Below are 19,519 nucleotides of genomic sequence, written 5' to 3'. Positions count from 1 at the left end.
TTATTGGGAACAGTGTGTTTTTCCCAGGACCCATCAGCTCCAAGTCAAGTTGTTGCCCTTCAATCTTAGTTGTGGAGGGCACCCCTGAGCTCCAAGTCCAGTCACCATTTTCACTGTAGTTGCAGGGACGGGAGGTGGGGGGGGGAGGGACAGGGGGCGCAGCCCACCATCCCATGCGGAAGTTGAACAGGTAACCTTGCTGTTAAGAGCACGCGCTCTAACCAACTGAGCTATCCGGCCGTCCCACAAGAAGCATATCTTAAGTCACTACAGATATTGGTGCTTCTTATACATGGGGAAATATGGTATATCGATAGATAAAACCCACATGGACAAATGATTTTTCATTTCCCCCATTGAAAAGTATTAAGGCTTGCCGAAACCAGAAGTTTTGAGAACCACTGACTTAGTGATGGATTGCTTAGTTTGAGGAGAACTGGTTCGGTCCTTAAGGAGAAATAAAGCTAGACTCTACATGACATTTACAAAAGAAAACACATACAAGCACAAATTACCCCTAAGTGTTTAAACATTTATAACTACATATTTATGACTTGATGATTAGATAGTGGTTCATCTACATATAAAAAACCCCACCCAGTCCTCAGATGAGGACAAGCTAATGGTTGGGAGTTTTGACAGTGATGAGGAGTTGTATGAATTTTATGATGAATAAAACTTGAGTTCAGTAACTTTCGGGCCCCAAAATTAAGGAGTGTCTTATAGATGGGAGTGTCTTATACATGGGGAAATACGGTACATAGCATCATAATTTAAAACTGAAAACCATTTAACTATTTATTTATAAATAAATTCATTTAGAAATGTTTCTGAACTTACAGACCTCCTGAAGGAGTGTCAGAGACCCGCATGTTTCAGTGGACCAACCTTAAGAATTGCTGAGCTGGGCGGCCAGTTAGCTCAGTTGGTTAGAGCACAGTGCTCATAACACCAAGGTTGCCGGGTCGATCCCCACATGGGCCACTGAGATGCGCCCTCCACAACTAGATTGAAGACAACTACTTGACTTGGAGCTGATGGGTTCTGGAAAAACACACTGTTCCCCAATAAAATTTCTTGAAAAAAACACACCAAAAAACAAGTTGCTGACCTAAGCAATCAATTCTATTTCCACTTGTCACAGCCCACATTTTGACACACAGCGTGGTTCTAAGCTCTTCTTTCTATTTATTTCTTGACCTTTGGTTGTATCAGTGAGATGAGGAAAACAATAAATTATGTAAAAGTTACAACAACATACCTAAATTGAGCTGTGTTTCAGAAATTTTATGTGACCATTTGTGATTCACCTGTCACCTCTGGGCATCAGTTCACTCGCCTGTAAATTAGGATGAAGAGGACATTTCTTAAATACCTTCATTCTCTCTCATTCTTTGGTATAAATAAAATCCAGCACTAACCAACAGCATAAACTCATTAAACACTGAGCAAAATATTCACCTTGCCTTCTATCCACTAGTTGGCATTTTCTCATGAATCTTAATTTATTTTCAGCATTAATGTAAATTTGCATAGATGAGTGTTCTGAGGATTAAATAAGCTAAGACATATAAAACACTTAGAAGAGTAGCTGGCAAAATAAGACAGACACGGGAAGACAAATACTGTATGATCTCATAAGTGGAATCTAAAAAAGCTGAAATCAGCAAGAGAGTAGAATGGTGGTTGTCAGGGCTTGGGAGGTGGGGAAAATGAAGAGAGGTTGGTCCAAGGGGATAAACAAATTCTGGGGATCTAATGTAAAGGGGGATTATAGTTAATAATACTGGATTGTATACTTGAAATTTGCTAAGAGAGTAGTTCTTAAGAGTTCTCACCATACATACAAAAAAAATGGTAACTGAGGTGATGGATGGGTTTAATTAGTTAGAAAAACTCACTGCTACCACCAACTGAATATTAGTAAAAGCTCCAGTTCTTCCCTCCTATGTGTCTTTCTCCTTTACTTTCATATTGCTACCATACTCGGGATACGTCTGACACCGTTAGTCACCAAATGTGTTGTTGTTGTTTTTCTCACAACAAGCAATTCTTTGCAACACCAGATGGGTGTCTTACAATTGAACTCAATTTTGACACTATCTACCTGGAGATAGTCAGGTCCCACAGGTTAAGGGCTCAGTCCCATAAGACTGACCCCACCTTCTCAGATGTGAATTGCAAGTCTAGGCCGTCACCTCTGCTTTCAACCCATTGGCTATAAATTTGAGTTTCCCATGACCCTCTCCTCTGTTTTGATTAATTTGCTAGAGAGGCTCACAGAACACAGAAAAATTGTTTACTTACTATTGGCCAGTTCATTCTAAAATAATATGTATGATAAAGGATACAGCTGAATATTAAGAGAACAGAAATACACAGGGCAAGGTATGTGGGGAGGGGTGCTGAGCTTCCATTGCCCTCTCCAGGTGCAACATACTCCCCAAACCTCTACCTGGTCACCAGCCTGGAAGCTCTCCTAATCCTGTTCTTTTGGGTTTTTATGGAGGCTTCATTGCATAGTCATGATTGATTAAATCATTGGCCATTAGCGTTGATTCTACCTTCAGCCCCTCTTCCCTCCCTGGAGGTCATTCACTAATGCAATACTCCATATACTTGTGTCCAAGCAAGGGGATAGGTGCTGGGACTCCATGGAGAACAGACTTGGCCATGGCCATCACAGAGCTTTCAGGGTCATGTGTGGATGGGGGTGGAGGGGAGAGACTGGCACCGATCACAACAGCCCTAGTTGCAATTGTGATAAGGGCTATGAATTACAAATGTGAGCTATGAAAGGGAATAACAGAGGGATCTAGCATAGTCTGGAGGATGGGAGGACTTCCCTGAGGAAGCGATATTTAAACTGAGATATAAAGGACAAACTGAAGTTAGACAAGTGTGATGGGCTGAGTTCTGTCCACCCACACCCCAAATTCATATGTTGAAGTCCTCACCCCCAGTACCTTACAATGTGACTGTATTTGGAGATAGGGACTTTAAAGAGGTGAAGCGGCACTTAGGGTGGGCCCTAATCCAATCTTACTGGTGTCTTTATGAAAAGAGGACAGTTAGAAACACAGAGAGACCTCAGGGATGTGAACACACAGAGGAGAGACCATGTGAGGACACAGTGAGAAGGTGGCCATCTGCAAGCCAAGGAGAGAGGCCTCAGGAGAAACCAACCCTGCTGACACCTTGATCCTGGACTTGTAGCCTCCAGAAATGTGCAAAGATACATTTCTGTTATTCAGGCCAAAAAAATAAAAACCAAGCCAAACAACAACACAGAGGTTCACCTACATTATCATGATCTGGGACAATTTTTAAAATACAGATTTCTAGGACTCATGTCCAACCTGATCAATCAGAATCTCAGAAGTGGGGCCTAGGAGTCCTATTTTTAGCAAGATTTGCAGGTGTTGTTTTTCTTTATCAAAGTCTCAGAACTATCATCCAACAGCCTTTCTCTACCAGGATTGTTTAAGAGAATTAAATCATAGAGAAAATTGTTTCAGTTACTGTTTTATCAAGTCTTCCAAAAATGATATATAGCCAGTACCATTCTAGACATAGAGACGACAATTTTATCCATTATATACAATGGCTGTCTTAGGGCAAAGGTTTAATTCTGTCAAGAAACCCTGATTGAGAAAAGCTGCTATAATGCAAAATAAATAGCAGTCATGATTTACCAGGAATTACTCAAACAGTAGGAATATTAAAATTACTAGGCAGCATTTCGATCTTAACTTTACTATTCACCAGCCACGTATCATTAAATCACTTTTAACCTATTTCCTGAACTGAAATATCAATGGAATTAACAAATGAAAGTAGGCAATTCACAGGTAAATGGAAGGAACTGACATGTGGGAAACAAATTTTTCCCAGGCCACCCAGATACAATGGGCCACAGAGGGAATCCCAACAGACTGCTACATTCCTCCCAGTCTGTCAGACTTAGTTCTTGTTATGCTAAGGTGATCTCCCTTCCTGGAGCAGGTTTTTCTATCTAAATTCATTTAGGAAAATAAGGGGGAGGTAAAAGGGCTCTTCTTGAGGCATCTCTTTCTTAAAAATAATCAGCTTAAAATAATCAATACCCAAAAAAGGCACATTTGGGGGCAGCAAAACTCTGTTCCCCCTCAATACAAAAACCAGAAAATTTTCCTAAGAAGCAGCTTAGGAACTAAGGTTTTTTTCAAGACAGATACATCTGCATGTTCTTGTTTCCATACTTGCTGTTGATCAAGGCCCCAAATCGGAGATTCCAAGGCAGTAATACGCTTCCTTATCAAGTTGAACATTATCACAATGGGTTAAAATTACTCTTGCCTCACTTATATATCATAGCACTCAAAGGGCTTTGTTCTTTAGAATAAGTACATTCACTGTTGACATTTTATATCCTTTTTCCCCCCTCTCATGTGAGTGCACATATTTTTACCCCCAAGTGGGGCCTGTTTTCAGTGAAAGAAAAGAGCTCATATTTTGTCCTTGATGTCTATGCCTGGGGAATCACAGCTGCATAGAAGATAGCTTACTTCAAAGCACATCACCCGACCTTTGAAAATTAAGTAGAAAACATTAAATACATTGAAGCTTCCTTATTTTGGGTTTGGTTGCTCTGTTTTGAATCTTTGGATGGTGCATTAGTCAGGGTTCTCCAGAGACACAGAACCTATAGGATGTACATCTGCCTGCATAGAAAGACATTTATTATAAGGAAATGGCTCATGTGACCATGGAGACTGGCAAGTCCAAATCTGCAGCGTGGGCCAGTAGGCTGGGGACGCAGGAGAACCAATGGTACAGATGAAATCTGGAGGCAGTCTGCTGGAGAGTTCTGCTCTGGGAGGCCAGCTGCCTTCTGATATTCAGGCCTTCAGCTGAATCAATGAGACTCATTCACATTTCACTTTGACTTACATCAGCTTAATTTTAATACAATTTTTTCCCTTCTTAAAATGTGTATACCTTTTTTTGGAGATATATATATATATATAGATATAGATATAGATATAGATATAGATATAGATATATAATTTTTAGAGTAGATTTAGATTCACAGAAAATGAGGGAGCAGAACAGAGAATTGCCATATATTTCCTCTTCATCCCCTAAGCACAACCTCCTCCACTATCATCACACTAAACCAGAGTAATATTTGTTACAACTGATGAACCAACATCGACTCATCATTATCACCCAAAGTCCATCATTTACATTAGGATTCACTCTTCATGGAAATTCTATGAAAACTTCTCTCCCACCAATCACTGGCAAGCGCTGACCTTTATACTGTCTCCATAGCTTTTTCCAGAATGTCATATCTTTGCAATAATATAGTATGTAGCCTTTTCATATTGGCTTCTTTCACTTAGTAACATGCATTTAATGTTCTTCCATGCCTTTTCATGACATGGTAGTTTCTTTCTGTTTTTTAAAACAATTTATTTTTTATATATATTTTATTGTGTAACAGTGTGTTTTTCCAGGACCCATCAGCTCCAAGTCAAATCGTTGTCCTTCAATCTAGTTGTGGAGGGTGCAGCTCAGCTCCAAGTCCAGTCACCGTTTTCAATCTAGTTGCGGGGAGTGCAGCCCACCATCCCATGCGGGAATCCAACCGGCAACCTTGTTGTCCAGAGCACACGCTTTAACCAATTAAGCCACCCGGCTGCCCCAGCTTATTTCCATTTAGCATTAAAAAATATTCCATTCTCTGGATGTAGCACAGTTTATTTAACCATTATCTATGGACATCTTGGTTGCTTCCAAGTTTTGGCAATTATAAATGAAGCTGCTACAAACATTTATGTGCAGGTTTTTGTGTGGACATACGTTTTCAACTCATTTGAGTAAATACCAAGGAGTGTGATTGCTGGATCATATGGTAAGAGTATGTTTAGTTTTGTGAGAACCTGGCAAACTGTCTTCTGAGGTGGCTGTGCCAGTTTACATTCCCACCAGCAATGAATGAGAGTTCCTGTTGCTTTACATCCTTGCCAACATTTGGTGTTGTCAGTCTTCTGGAATTTAGCCATTCTTCATAGGTGTGTGGTGGTATTATATAGTTTTAATTTGCAATTCCCCGATGAAATAAAATGTTGAGCATCTTTTCATATGCTTATCTGCCATCTGTATAACTTCTTTGGTAAGATGTTATCTTCTTCTGTATTTTAAAAATGAAAACTAAAAGTAATTAAAGTAACAGAAATATACTTCAAAAATAATTTTGAAGACGAAGGTGCTTCTTCATAAAACAAAGACTTAAAATCAACAAACAATTTTATGTGTATCTCTTATAACATTACATTCAGTGTTATGGGAGATAGCTAGCTAAATTAATTAATTAATTAATTAATTAACAGCTGCTATAGCTGTGGATTGCAGCTAATGGAATATTCATTACCTTATAAAAATCAACCAAAGTAGTGCTCTCAGAGCCCCTGGTTAGAAAAGACCCTGTTCTTGGAAAACCAGGTCCAATCTATTTATTATGTAAATCATCCTGTCTTAGGCTATTGGCTTCTTTTAAGTGAATCAGTCAAAAATAAAAACAAACAAACAACATCATTGCACTTTTATAAACTGTCTCTCTAGCTGCTATAAGAAATTATCCACTCAAATGTGATGAATTGTCTCCACATTACAGTGAGATTCAGCACACACGTTCAGCATTTCTTTACTAACCAAGAACTAACAGAGGGAAATTCCACATGAATTTGTGATAGCTTTGGAAATAGCAGCTAACATAACCGTCTCAGTTTATGTGTGGCCCCTGGGAATGGTAGTGAGAAGGATGGGACTGGAAGGGGAAGAATAAGGACCTCTAATTCCAAAATGAAATGCATATATATATATATATATATGCATGAAATGAAATGAAATGGGGCCTTAAGTATATAGAAAGCACGAGCCAGAGAGGGTGTGTCACTGAGGCATCAGAACATGGGGTGACAGAATGTCATCCCTTTGTCTTCTCCTCTCTCTCATCATGTTTGCTATTGTGGTCACACAACTTTCAGATACTTTCCTTACTTAATCCTTCTGCTTGGTCTGGTGGCTCCTCGTGGGCACAGTTTATAAATACTTTGGTGAAAGTTCCATGACTGGTTCAGGCAAACTGCAGGAGTCTCGGTGTGTGTCAGGCAGAAGGAGGGGTTGGGAGCCATTCTGGGAAAGTCTGTGTGTGAATGAGCCTCCATGCGACATCAGAGAGCTGGTTTAGAAGAAACAATCTGACATCGACCCTTTCCTCACAGGAAGAAGGCACAGGAACACTATACTAAAAAGTAAAAAATGCCAAACAGTTTTGAGAAATGTTCTTACCAACAATATGCTGCACAGGATAATGAATGACCCATTTTAATGCTATGAATTGAACTGCATCTGCAGGTGGGCACTGACTGAGGAGAGAAAGTCTCCGAAAAGACATGTGTGTGGTTCCTTTGTCACTGGTTTATATTGTTCTCTCCTATCTCTCAGGATGCAGCCCATTTTATTCATCCTTCCAACATGTGGTAGCTTCATGAAAACAATCTATTGAACTGTTTGAATCACATCTTGTCTTTCCTGGAGAATATCAGGAAAGGAATATATCTAAGAACCATTCTGCAAGCCATACTTACTATATAAATTAAGCCTGATAAAGTAACAAGCAGCTAGGGCAAAGAAGAGCACATCTGTCAGCCTCCCTGATTCCCTGGAATGGCTTTGGCGACCAGAATCCATGCTGAGCAGAGAGACGAGGGGGCTGGGCGGGGGAAGGAAGAGGTGGCTGCTGTCCCTGAAAATCTCATGACAGGCAGGAGGCCGTTGGCTTGGCAAGACATCCCCCCAAATTGATTCTTAATATTATTACAAGTGACCACCCTCAATGCTGTATTTTCTTAGGCTATACTATAAACCCCCTATCATTCAATTTGGGCTACTTGGGAGTCAAGAAATTTAAAGAGAGGTTAGATAAAACAACTGTCAGACAACAACTATTGATGGCTTGTGTCCCCATCTAGTTTCTGAGGAGCTGAGTGGTGTCATGGGAAGAGCGTGGTCCTTGGAGCAGATGTGGTATAAGAATTTGGTTCACTAGACCCAGTTAACTTGCACAAACAACCAGCCCTTGCTGAGAATCAGCTTTCTTGTCTATAAAGTGAGAGTACTTCCCATACCTCCCTCACAGAATTATTGTGAGAAACACATGAGATAGTGTGAGAGGAAACCTTTTTTACAAGGTAAAGCACCACACAAATACTCATGAGAATTTATTTTAAAATTTTATGTAAAGCAAGACAAAGATTTGACCAGGGGATACAACTAATCCTCCCAGAAAAATATGAGAAAATTAAATTGAGACAGTTACGGTGCTTGTTTTATAATTTTTCTATCATCTCCTCTCTTCAAGGGCAAACTGATGACTTTCTTTGCATACTACACTCATTCTCTTTGCTAATCTTTAATTCACATTCTCTCAGGGATCGTAACCTCTGTAACTCACTGTCTAGACATCTGAATGACTTTTTCCATCCTTGGTTTTCTAATACTATCAGTAAAATGTAATTGATATTCAGGATCTCAAGAAACAGCCTACTAATCGATGATAAGTGATACTAATATTCACTCCCATGGTGTAGGGACAAGGTGATGCTTTGCCAAAATGCCTTGAAAGGAAAGAAAATACAAGGTTAGAAGGTACTTCAAGTATTCTCCCTGCTGTACTCTGGCCTTCAGTCGAGGAAATATTTAAATCAGTCTCAAACACAGATGGTAACTTAATTTTTATGGATTTGTTAAATAACAAAAATTCAACCAAGTAAATTTTAAAGATTTAATTGGCTTTATTGAACAATTCATGAATCAGACAGCATCCCATCTAGCAAGTAGAAAGGCGCTCCAAAGGGCTACAGAAAGGGAAATGATTTTAAAGACAGAGAAGGGGTGGAAAATAGGAAGTCATAAATGAAAAAAAAAGGGTTTTGAGGGACAAGGTCACCTTTATTTGGGGGACACTAGGGTCTATTAGGAGGATTACCTCATTGGCACTGACAAGGAAATTCCAGACTGACAGGTGAAGGTTACATTTCTGGGGAAGGTTGAAACTACGCTTAGGTTAGGTAACAAGACTTGGTTTGCTGAATGGGGCTTAGCACAACTGACTCCATTTTGGGCCTGTTACTTCTTTATAACAGACTCAGAGGAAAAGAGATCTCACTCTCTCTCTCTCTCACACACACACACACACACACACACACAAACTTTTCAGTAATTAACAATTCTAAAGATAGAAAAATTATAATGTTCATGCCTAAATGATACAAAAATTATGAGGCCATGTATATCATTATACCTAAGAAATTATGTTAATTTTCATAGATTTTCTTTTCTGTTTAATAGACTTATTTATTTCACAGAGCAGTTTTAGGTTCACAGCAAAACTGAGTAAAAGTTACAGAGATGTCCAAGACAACCCTGCCCTCACATGCGTAGACTCCCCTCATTATCAACATCCACATAATATTTTTATGAGCATCTTAAAAGCAAAAAAAAAGAAGTGATCATTTTGAGAAGGGGAGAGAGATCACAGAAGGGCAATTTGGAGAAAATAGCTGAAGGGAAATAAACAGGGGGAAAATATTTGATATAATATCAGAGTGAGGGGCTGGCCGAGTGGCTCAGTTGGTTAAGAGCACAAGCTCTGAGCAACAGAATTGCTGGTTCGATTCCCACACGGGCCAGTAAGCTGCGCCTGAGCTGAGCTGCCGCTGAGCTGCCAACAGGTGGCAGGATGGCTCAGCTGGAGAGATCACGTGCTCTTAACAACAAGGTTGCCGGTTCGACTCCTGCATAGGATAGTGGGTTGTGCCCTTCCCCTGCAACTAAGATGTTGGCTGGACTTGGAGCTGAGCTAGCTGCACCCTCCACAACTAAGATTGAAGGACAACAACTCGGCTGTTCCCCTTCCCCAATTCCCCAATAAAATGTTAAAAAAAAATCAGAGTGAGAATTGTGTGGGGTATGAACAGATAGGAGCTTCTGCCTTTCCTCCTTTTACACATGTTGTCTTGTGCTTTCATGGCTCTTATCTGAAGATGCATGTCCTCTCTGAGAATGTGAGATGCAAGATTCTCAATATGCTAGCCAGTGCTCATTCTGTCCAGGTCCGGCTCACCAGTGCTGGCGATACTGCCTCTATCTCCCTCATAGAAGTTAGTTACATTTGTCATAGATTTCTGTGCATATTTATACGTCCTTGGCTCTGCATTCATGGAGGCTCCACAACGTGTCTTATTCTGTGTATATCTCCCATTGCACTAACTTAGCCTTTTGAATAAAGGATGCACCTAGAAATTTCCTGGAGAAATGGTTTTGAGACTAGATTGACCTATATGGTGTAGTAGCTTGGAGGTCATCTTAGCTGTGGAGCCTCAGAAAACTGCTCTTGAAATGTATTATTTTTATTCCATCTCTGAAATCACAAATGACATTTAGTCGAGACCTTTCTTCTAAAAGTACCCATATTTTGAAAGTATGAATTCATTTTTTTAACATATCACTCTGTCTAGGACAGAAAGTCTTAAATGACCCCCAAATTTCTAATGAACTGTCTTTGCTTCGCTGAAAAGAGTGACATTATGGGACCTGGTCTGCACCTTTGTTACTTAAGAAACAAAAACACACACTCTCTTATGGTACAAATTGCCTTAATGTAAAGCCTGACAGAAATTGGGCATTGAGCCAGAAAATGTTCTCACATTTCTGCCTCACAAGGGCAGCAAAATACTGCAAGAATCTTTTCCTGGCTGTGATCACACAGCACATTCTAAAGATTTTACTGTTGTGTAATATTCCCAAAGGCACTCGCTAGCCCTTCTCAAAACAACTGATTTGGTTCTTTCAGCTGAACCTACTATCAATTATGAAAATGATCAAGTTTGGTTAGTTGTTTAAATTCATTCAAAGTGCTTTGAACTTGCTCCAATGTGCAGCTGCAGATACTGTGGATTGGCTACTCAAAGGCTATGACAACCCCTTCTCCTTTGCCTTCCTCTACTACAGAAACTGGAAAGGCAAATTAGTCACTGGTCCAGCCTCTGAAATCTAAACATACAACTCATACAACACAGCAATTATACTCTTAGGCATTTATCCCAGATAAATTAAAACTTGTGTCTACACAAAACCTGTATATATTGTTCATAGCACATTTATTTGTAATCATCAAAACCTCAAAACAGCCATATTATCCCTCTATAGGTGAGTGGTTAAGCAAACTGTAGTCCATCTACACCATGAAATACTCCTCATTGATGAAAAGAAATGGACTTTTTTTTTCTTTTTAAAAATTTTATTGGGAACAGCCATGGTCATTGGTTACACGTTGCTTTCATGCTACAGTGGCCTAGTTGACTCTTTTAAGGAGGGCACAGCTCTCGAGCCCATGCGGGGATCGAACCGGCAGCTTTGGTGTTATGAGCACCACTCTCTAACAAACTGAGCTGACCGGTCACCCCAGAAATGGACTTTTGATACACACAACAGCTTGGATGGATCTCAAGGGTATTATTCTGAATGAAAAAAGTCAGTCTCAAAGGTTTCATTAAGAATGATTTCATTTATTATAACATTCTCAAAATGGAAAAACTATAGAGATGGAGAAGAGGTTGCCAGTGGTTAGCGATGTTGATGTGGTAGGTGCAATTATAAAAAGGTAGCATGAGGAAGATAGCTACGTAATGGAATACTTTTGTATCTTGATTGTGGTGGAGGTTACACCACTCTACACATGTCATACTGTGACACAGAATTATACACAAAATACTTTACCAATGTCAATTTCCTGTTTTTGATCTTGTACTCTAATTTTACAATCCTTAACAATTTGGAACAACTGAATAAAGTGTATATAATTATGTTTAAAATGTTAAAATGTGGGAAAAGTATAAATGGTCTAAATACTTCAATTAAAAACCAAAAATTGTCAGTTTGAATAAAAAAGCAAGAGGCCTGTAATTCTGCCTACCAGAAATGTACTTCAACTCTAAACATAAGTGAATTAAAAGTGAAAGATGAGAAAAGTTATATGATGGTAACACTAGTTAAAAGGAAATTTGAGTGGTAATATTAATATCAGACAGGATTTCAGAGCAAAGAATATTACCAGGGATAAAGAAGGTGCTTTCACAATAATAAAGAAGTCAATTTATCAAGATGACATAACAGTCTTAAATGTTCATGCATCTAATAGTAGAGACTCAAAATACATAGTGCAAGAACTGATAGACTTACAAGGAGAATAAGATAATCCAAAATGATAGTTAGAGGTTTCAATTCTCCTTTTTCAATAATTGATAGAACAAGTTTGACAGAAAGTCAGTTAGAGATATAGAAAAAAACATCACTATCAATAAATTTTACTTCACTAATATTTATGGAATACTCTTCAAGTGCATAGTGAACATTTACCCAGACAGACAGTATTCTGGGCCATAAAACAAATCTTGATATATTTGCAAGTATTCAGGTAATAGAAATTATGTTCTTTGACCACACTACCTGAATTCAAGACTTATATATAGCTACAGCAATCAATATAAAGTGGGATTGGCAAAAGGTTGACAAGAGTATATCAATGAAAGTGAATGGAGATTTGAGAAATATACTCACATCTATTTTGAAAAATGATTTCTGATAAAGGTAAAAAAGCAATGTTTTGGAGAAAAAGTAATATCCAATACATGGTGTTGGCACAAATTTACATCCATATGTCAAAAAATGGAATTTGATCCATACTCTGTGCTGTCTGCACACGTACACACACGTACACACACGTACACACACGTACACACACGTACACACACACACACACACACACACTCCAAATATATCACAGACCTAAATGCAAAACCTAAAACTACAAAACTTCTACATGAAAACCATTGTGAAACTTGGGTTAGGCAAAGATTTCTTAGATATCACACCAAAGGCATGATCCATAATAGAACAAATTGACAAATTGGATTTCACCAAAATGAAAAATTTGTGCTCTGTGAAATTTTCCATTACGAGCTGAAAAGGCAAGCACTAGACTGGGAGAAACTAGTTGCAAATCGCACATATGACAAAGGGCTTACGTCTAAAATATATAAATAACTCTCAAAAATAATTGATAATAAATTTTAAAATCCAGTAAAAAATGGGCACCGATTTGTATAGACACATGAATGAAGAATCTATACAGAGGTGAAACAATTGCAGGAGAAGATGTTCTTCAATAGTCATTTCGGAAACGCAAAATAAAGGCACCACAGTGTAACACTGCGTATCTATCAGAATAGCTAAAACATTTATTTAAAAAATGATAATGCCAAATGTTGGCAAGTATGTGCAAGAACTCTAACTCTTGTGTACTACTGGTGGAGGTGTAAAATGACACAATCACTTTGGAAAAATAGATTGGCAGTTAAATTAAACAGATATCTATCATATCTGTTTCACTCCAAGATATTAATCCAAAAGGAATAAAAGTATCTATCCATACACATACTTGTACATGAGTGTTTATAGTAGCTTTATTTATACTAGTCCCCAAACTGAAACAATTGCAGGATCCATTAATAGATGAGGGAATAAACAACTTGTCACACATCAATACAATGAAATATTACTCAACAATAAAATGAATGCTTTTTAAAAAGAATTTTAGATTTATTTTTAAAAATTGAAAAGACGGTTCCGATATATCCTACACCCGGTCTCCTCTACTGCTTTTTAACAGCTTTATTTAGGTATAATTAACATTAAAAAAAAACTGGACGTGCTTAATGTATACAATTAGACAAATGTGGCAATATTCATACATACCTGTGAAACCATCACCACAATCAAGATACAGAACATATCCATCACCTCCCTCAATAGGTGAGGAATAAACAAGTTGTCATATACAGTAGAATACTACTTGACAATAAAATGAATGGATTATGTATACATGCTACAACATGGGTGAATCTCAAAATAATGACGAGTGAAGGAAGCCAGATAAAAAAGACTGCATACTGTATGATTCCATGTATATAAAACGGTAAGAATTGCAAACAAATATATGCTGACAGGTCAGTGGTTACCTAGCAACAGGAGTGGGATAGGGAGATTACAAAAGGGAACAGGAGCGAGGGAGGCATTACAAAGGGAAATAAAACTTTTCAGGTTGATGAATACCTTCTTTATCCTGACTGTAGTGATATTTTCACAGATTTATGTCAAAACTTATCATATTATGCAGTTTAAATATATGCAGGCTATGTTATGTGAATTACAATTTATGAAGCTGCTTTAAAAATAGCATTAAAAAAATAAACCAATATTGCAATTTGGAGTAGCTTGGCTAGCAAAAATTGGCAATGCTGAGACTTCTGAAAATGCAAGTGACTTAACAAAAACTGTGAATCTAGGAGCTGACTCTAATTTTCTGTCCCCAGGAAATAAAAATGTAAATTAATCCAATTAGCCTTATTGGGCAATTAGACATATGGGCTCCTTGTTGCCAATTAATTTCATCTGAGAAGTGAACTACAAAGACACTTATGATTTAAAACTTGCAGTATATAAGATATTCATTTAATGAAAACATGGATTTTAGCAGGAGCAAAGTAATGCTTACATTTGGCATAATGATAAAATCTAAGAAGATGAGACCATGCAGAAAAAAAAGACACTGCATATTAAAATTGTCATATTCATTCACAAAATAATTTTTCCTAAATGAAAATTCTCTGGAAAGAAGAGTTAGAAATGAGGAAAAATAGGCTTTTGCTTAAGTGTAATGAATTGGAAGAAAAGAGGAGAAAGAAAAGAAAAATCTATGCATCAGCTAGAATTTTAGATTTTTTTCAATACCAAGTTACCAGAAGAAATGATATTTTGGTGTTTGAATTATTGACAAAGATAAATATATTTGTATCAAACTAAAAATTTACAAAGCCTAAAAATATTCAATCAGAAAAGTTTTTATGCATAACCAATTATATCAAATCCTAAAGATATATTAACCCAATAGAAAAAACTACTTAAAGTTTCAAATTGCTTCATAGGAGTTTCTAAGTGTACCTATGATATTTCTAGGTTATTAGCATGAAAAAGCTTACACTAAATATCCTTTCTTTACATAATCAGATACTTGCTCAAAGTGGACATTCTACCATAGGAAGGAGTTAATATAATTGTCTCTCAATTATGACCTCAGAGCCATTTTTCCAATTAACTGAACTGACCACAAATTGATCCCCCCAAATGAATTTGGCACAAGCAAGATTTATCTATAACTTTGCCAGGAATGTTACATGAATCCTTGCAGTATATAATCTATAATTAATACAGAAGACAGAATTGAAAGAGGAAGGTGTCCAAAATTTCCATAAATAAGAGATAAAAGTGGTATTCTTTCTCACTCTTTCCAGGTAAGAGGCTCTTAAACTATTTAAGATGTGTTCCCCATAGTACTTATAAGCCCTATCCCTGTCCAAACTGAAATATCAATATTCCCTCTTCATGAAAAGACAGACCACAAAGCAACAGAGGAACAGAACAAAACAAAGAGATGTGAGGCTCAGGGACTGCTCTAAGCAACTGTTCGCATCGATCTTTATTGTCTTATCCAAATAAGAGTCCTCCTATACATCCTTTGAAAAGGACATATTGCTTGTATATTATATTTTAAAAATCTGCTTTCTCTGAGACATATACATACTTCTCAGTTCTTTATATATTTCCCTTCTAGAAAATGAGTCACTATTTCGTTTTCTACAAATCATATCCTTTAAGAAAAGGTTAAAGGGTAACCAACCAATGGAAATCAAAAACAGAACAACTGTAAGATGCCAAATTGTTGGCTGGTCACATTCCATTGATCACAGGAAGTCACGCTGCAAATGATCCACAAAGGAACTAAGAATCTAACCTCAAAAGTCACTCTTCAAGTGTTGCTTTCCTTCAATTGTCCTTTAGTGGCATAATTCCCTCTGCCTGCTTACCATCGTTGGAGGTAGCACCTACCGCACAAATATAAAAGGCCCCTCTGCTACTCACACACTCTTTATTTAGTTAATTATTCAATCATGCACACATCTTCACAGTCATTTATTACAGTTCTATTACAAGCTAGACCCCGGCATCTTGTTAAGTAATGGAGACAGAAAGATGAAGGAAATACGGAACCCCATCCCGTCCCTCTGAGAGCTCACAGCCTGTCAGGAATGATAACTGGGGAGTCCCAAAATGGGGTAAGTGAATATCAAGTAGGGCTGACTTCTATGGAGCACTTCAAATGTGCTGCTTACTCTGTTAACTGCTTTCTGCATTAATTCAGTTCATCTAGATTCTAGACAATAGACCATTTAGTAGGTATGATCGATCCCTGGTCTCATTTTACAGATTAAGGAATTAAGATCTAAAGAAAGGAATTTGTTCAAAGAGCAGATCAGCTGGAGCTCCAATTGCATCCTGGGCTCTCTGACTCCAGAACCCGTTTCCAGTCCCTGGCCCGCAGGAAGGAGCATGCGCCACCTGCCATCCTAGTGTCTCCCAGAACTGCACTAGGGAGTCACTCCAGTTGGGTCTGGAAGAAAGAGGAGTGATTTGTAAAGGGATTTGAGGGCCACTCGGGTGGCTGAGAGTGTCTTTCTGGCAGAAGGAAGAATCATGCTGAAAGGAACTTAAACAACAACCTTGAAGGTTGTTGTTTAAGTTCAAGGTTGTTGTTTAAGTTCATCCCACTAAAATTGGGGGGTGAAAGTGATACCTGGGATGGGGAGCAGTGCTGACTGGGGAAAATGGAAGAGCAAGGGTAAGTTTGAAAGCCAGCAGGTAGCTGCTTAGGACCCAACAGGGTCCTTGGCCGCTTAACCGTCATCTTGTCCTCACCTGTCCTCAGGTGAGGCCCCTACAGAGGCTGGGGTGGACGCTGCTCCTACATCATTCCTGCCTCCACTGTGTGGTACTTTTACCCCTCCTTCTAGGCACCATGGGTATAATCAGAGACTACCCTGCTTCTGTTCATTATCACTGCCCCTGACGTGCCAAATCTCTATTCTGCGAAGAAGTTAAGGACCATTTCTCTTCTCTTCTGTTTTTTTTTTTTTAAAGATTTTTATTGGGGAATTGCGGGGAGGGGAACAGACAAGTTGCTGTCTTTTTGTTCTTCAGTCTAGTTGTGGAGGACATTGCTTCACTGGCCCAAGTTGGCACCATCATTGTTGTTCAGCATCTTAGCTGTGGAGGGCAGTGTCACTGGCCCTCATATGTGGGACCCGAACCAGGGCCCTCTGGTGTCCCAAGCCAGCCCTTAACCATCGCACCACTCGGCCGGCCCACTTCTCTTCTGTTTTATACACTGTTAGGCAGGGTGAGAGAGGTGCATGTTGGGGAATGCAAAGACCCCACTGCTTTTATTTCGTAAAGAGGTTTCAGTGAAATTAGCTCTTTGAGAGTGTACTCACATATATTTTTTCCTTCAAGCTCAGGCATGAGTTCATAAAGGGCTGCTCTTTCGACACATCTGACTATCATTCTACACTGGAATTAAAATTACTCCTCTGCTAATAGATTAAGGCTTAGCTTGCCTGCTTGATTGAGGCTTCCTTTAAAAAGATTATCTCCAAGAAATTTCCTAAGTCCTTCTTGTAATCAAAACTCTGGTGGCTCACATGGCTAGTTCGTTAGACTGAATTTTTTTTCACCTTTCAACTAGTTGTGTTGGCATTACCAATAAATCATATATAAATGAGCCACTTGCAATACATATAGTATTCAAACTTATAGGTCAAAAAATGAAAGTTTCACATCAATGTCAATTAGCTCTGCATACTTTTGAAATGGAGTGAAATGGACTATATTTGTTAAGAAAAAAAATCAGTGAATTTTTTTAAGGGGTAAAGCACTTTCCTAATTACAAGAGGGAATGTAAATTTGACAAAACTATCAAAATTGCAAATACACATGTCTTTGGAATCAGTAATTCTAAATTTAGAAATTTACTGTGAAAATACACTTGCATGCATTCATGGGAAATGATACATGTACAAAATTATTCTCATAGCATAGTGCGTAATAGTCTGAAAACAAATGTTATAAAGAAAGGACTGACTCTGTAAATTACTGTGCCTCCATAGAAGAAATATTATTGAGAAGACTTAACAAAGTCATCATGTACTTATGAAAAGCCAACTCCAACTTACTTTAAGTGAAAAAAAGAAAGATGCAGAAAAAAATGGATAATATAGGAATATACTATATATGGGTGTGTAAAGATATACATGTGTATTATATATGTGTGTGTATGCATGTGTGTATGTATTATATGTGCGTATAAACATACATGTATGTTTATTTTTCCCATGGTATAGGTATAATGCTGAAAGAAAGATGACACTTGCTCTTTTGTGACTGAGGGTAATGTGGCCGAGTGTACAAGAGAAACTTTGACTATAATCCTATTTTCTAAATTATAAGCAATGTGTAAGTTATAATTCATCTCACATAAGACTTAAAATATATAAATTAGTGAAAAATCTCAAATTTTCTTCACAAAAGAATTGGATATCTGTAAGCTCATTTTCCTGTTTCTTGCATGCAATGAGTCACATCCAATTGTCAAAGGAAATTTTTTAAAAGCTTAAACAAATACATAAAATCCTACAGCTTTATTAACCCAACAGAAAAAGCCAGTTTAATTTCAAGATGCTTCATGGTGGGTCTATGCCAATTCAATGTTAAAAGTGGTATGGAAATATTTTTAATGAATGACATTTTTCACTTTTTCAGACTCTCACAAAATGGGCCATTCTGTTATAAGAAAGGATTTATACGATAGGTCCATCTATCGGTTGTGAACATAGAATGTTGATCCAATTAACTGAGCCACCCACACATTTATCTCCCTAAATTCATTTTGATGATCAGCTAAGCACAAGTACCCATCAACATTTATTTACACCTTTTCCAGCAATTTTTTAGGCATTCTCATTGTATGTAATCCAGAATAGATACAAATGGAACAAATGAAAGATAAAAATGTGCAACATTTCCATAAAAAGATAAAAATCATATTATTGTTCCTTGTTCACAAGTGAGAGGTTCTTAAACTACTTGAGCTGTGTTCCCTCACAGTACTTATAAAACGTATCTTTGTCAAACTGAAATAGTAACATCTCCTTTTCATGTGAAGAAAGACCTACATGAGGGAAATGTACGCTGTGACATAAACCAGGGACATGACTGAACAAAGATCCTCCAGAGTGTGCTTCCTGCTTTGGGACCATCAAGGACTTCAGTCAAGTCTGGATATTAACAAGCTTCACCCATTAAAATGCACATGTTATGGGCCGGCCGAGTGGCGCGATGGTTAAGAACTGGCTTGGGATGCCAGAGGGCCCCGGTTCGGATCCCACATATGAGGGCCAGTGACACTGCCCTCCACAGCTAAGATGCTGAACAACAGCTCAACCTGGAGCTGGGCTGC

This window comes from Hipposideros armiger, unplaced genomic scaffold (genome assembly GCF_001890085.2).
Source record: "Hipposideros armiger isolate ML-2016 unplaced genomic scaffold, ASM189008v1 scaffold_712, whole genome shotgun sequence".
In the NCBI taxonomy this organism is placed as follows: Eukaryota; Metazoa; Chordata; class Mammalia; order Chiroptera; family Hipposideridae; genus Hipposideros; species Hipposideros armiger.
Note: the sequence above shows the minus strand (reverse complement) of the source record.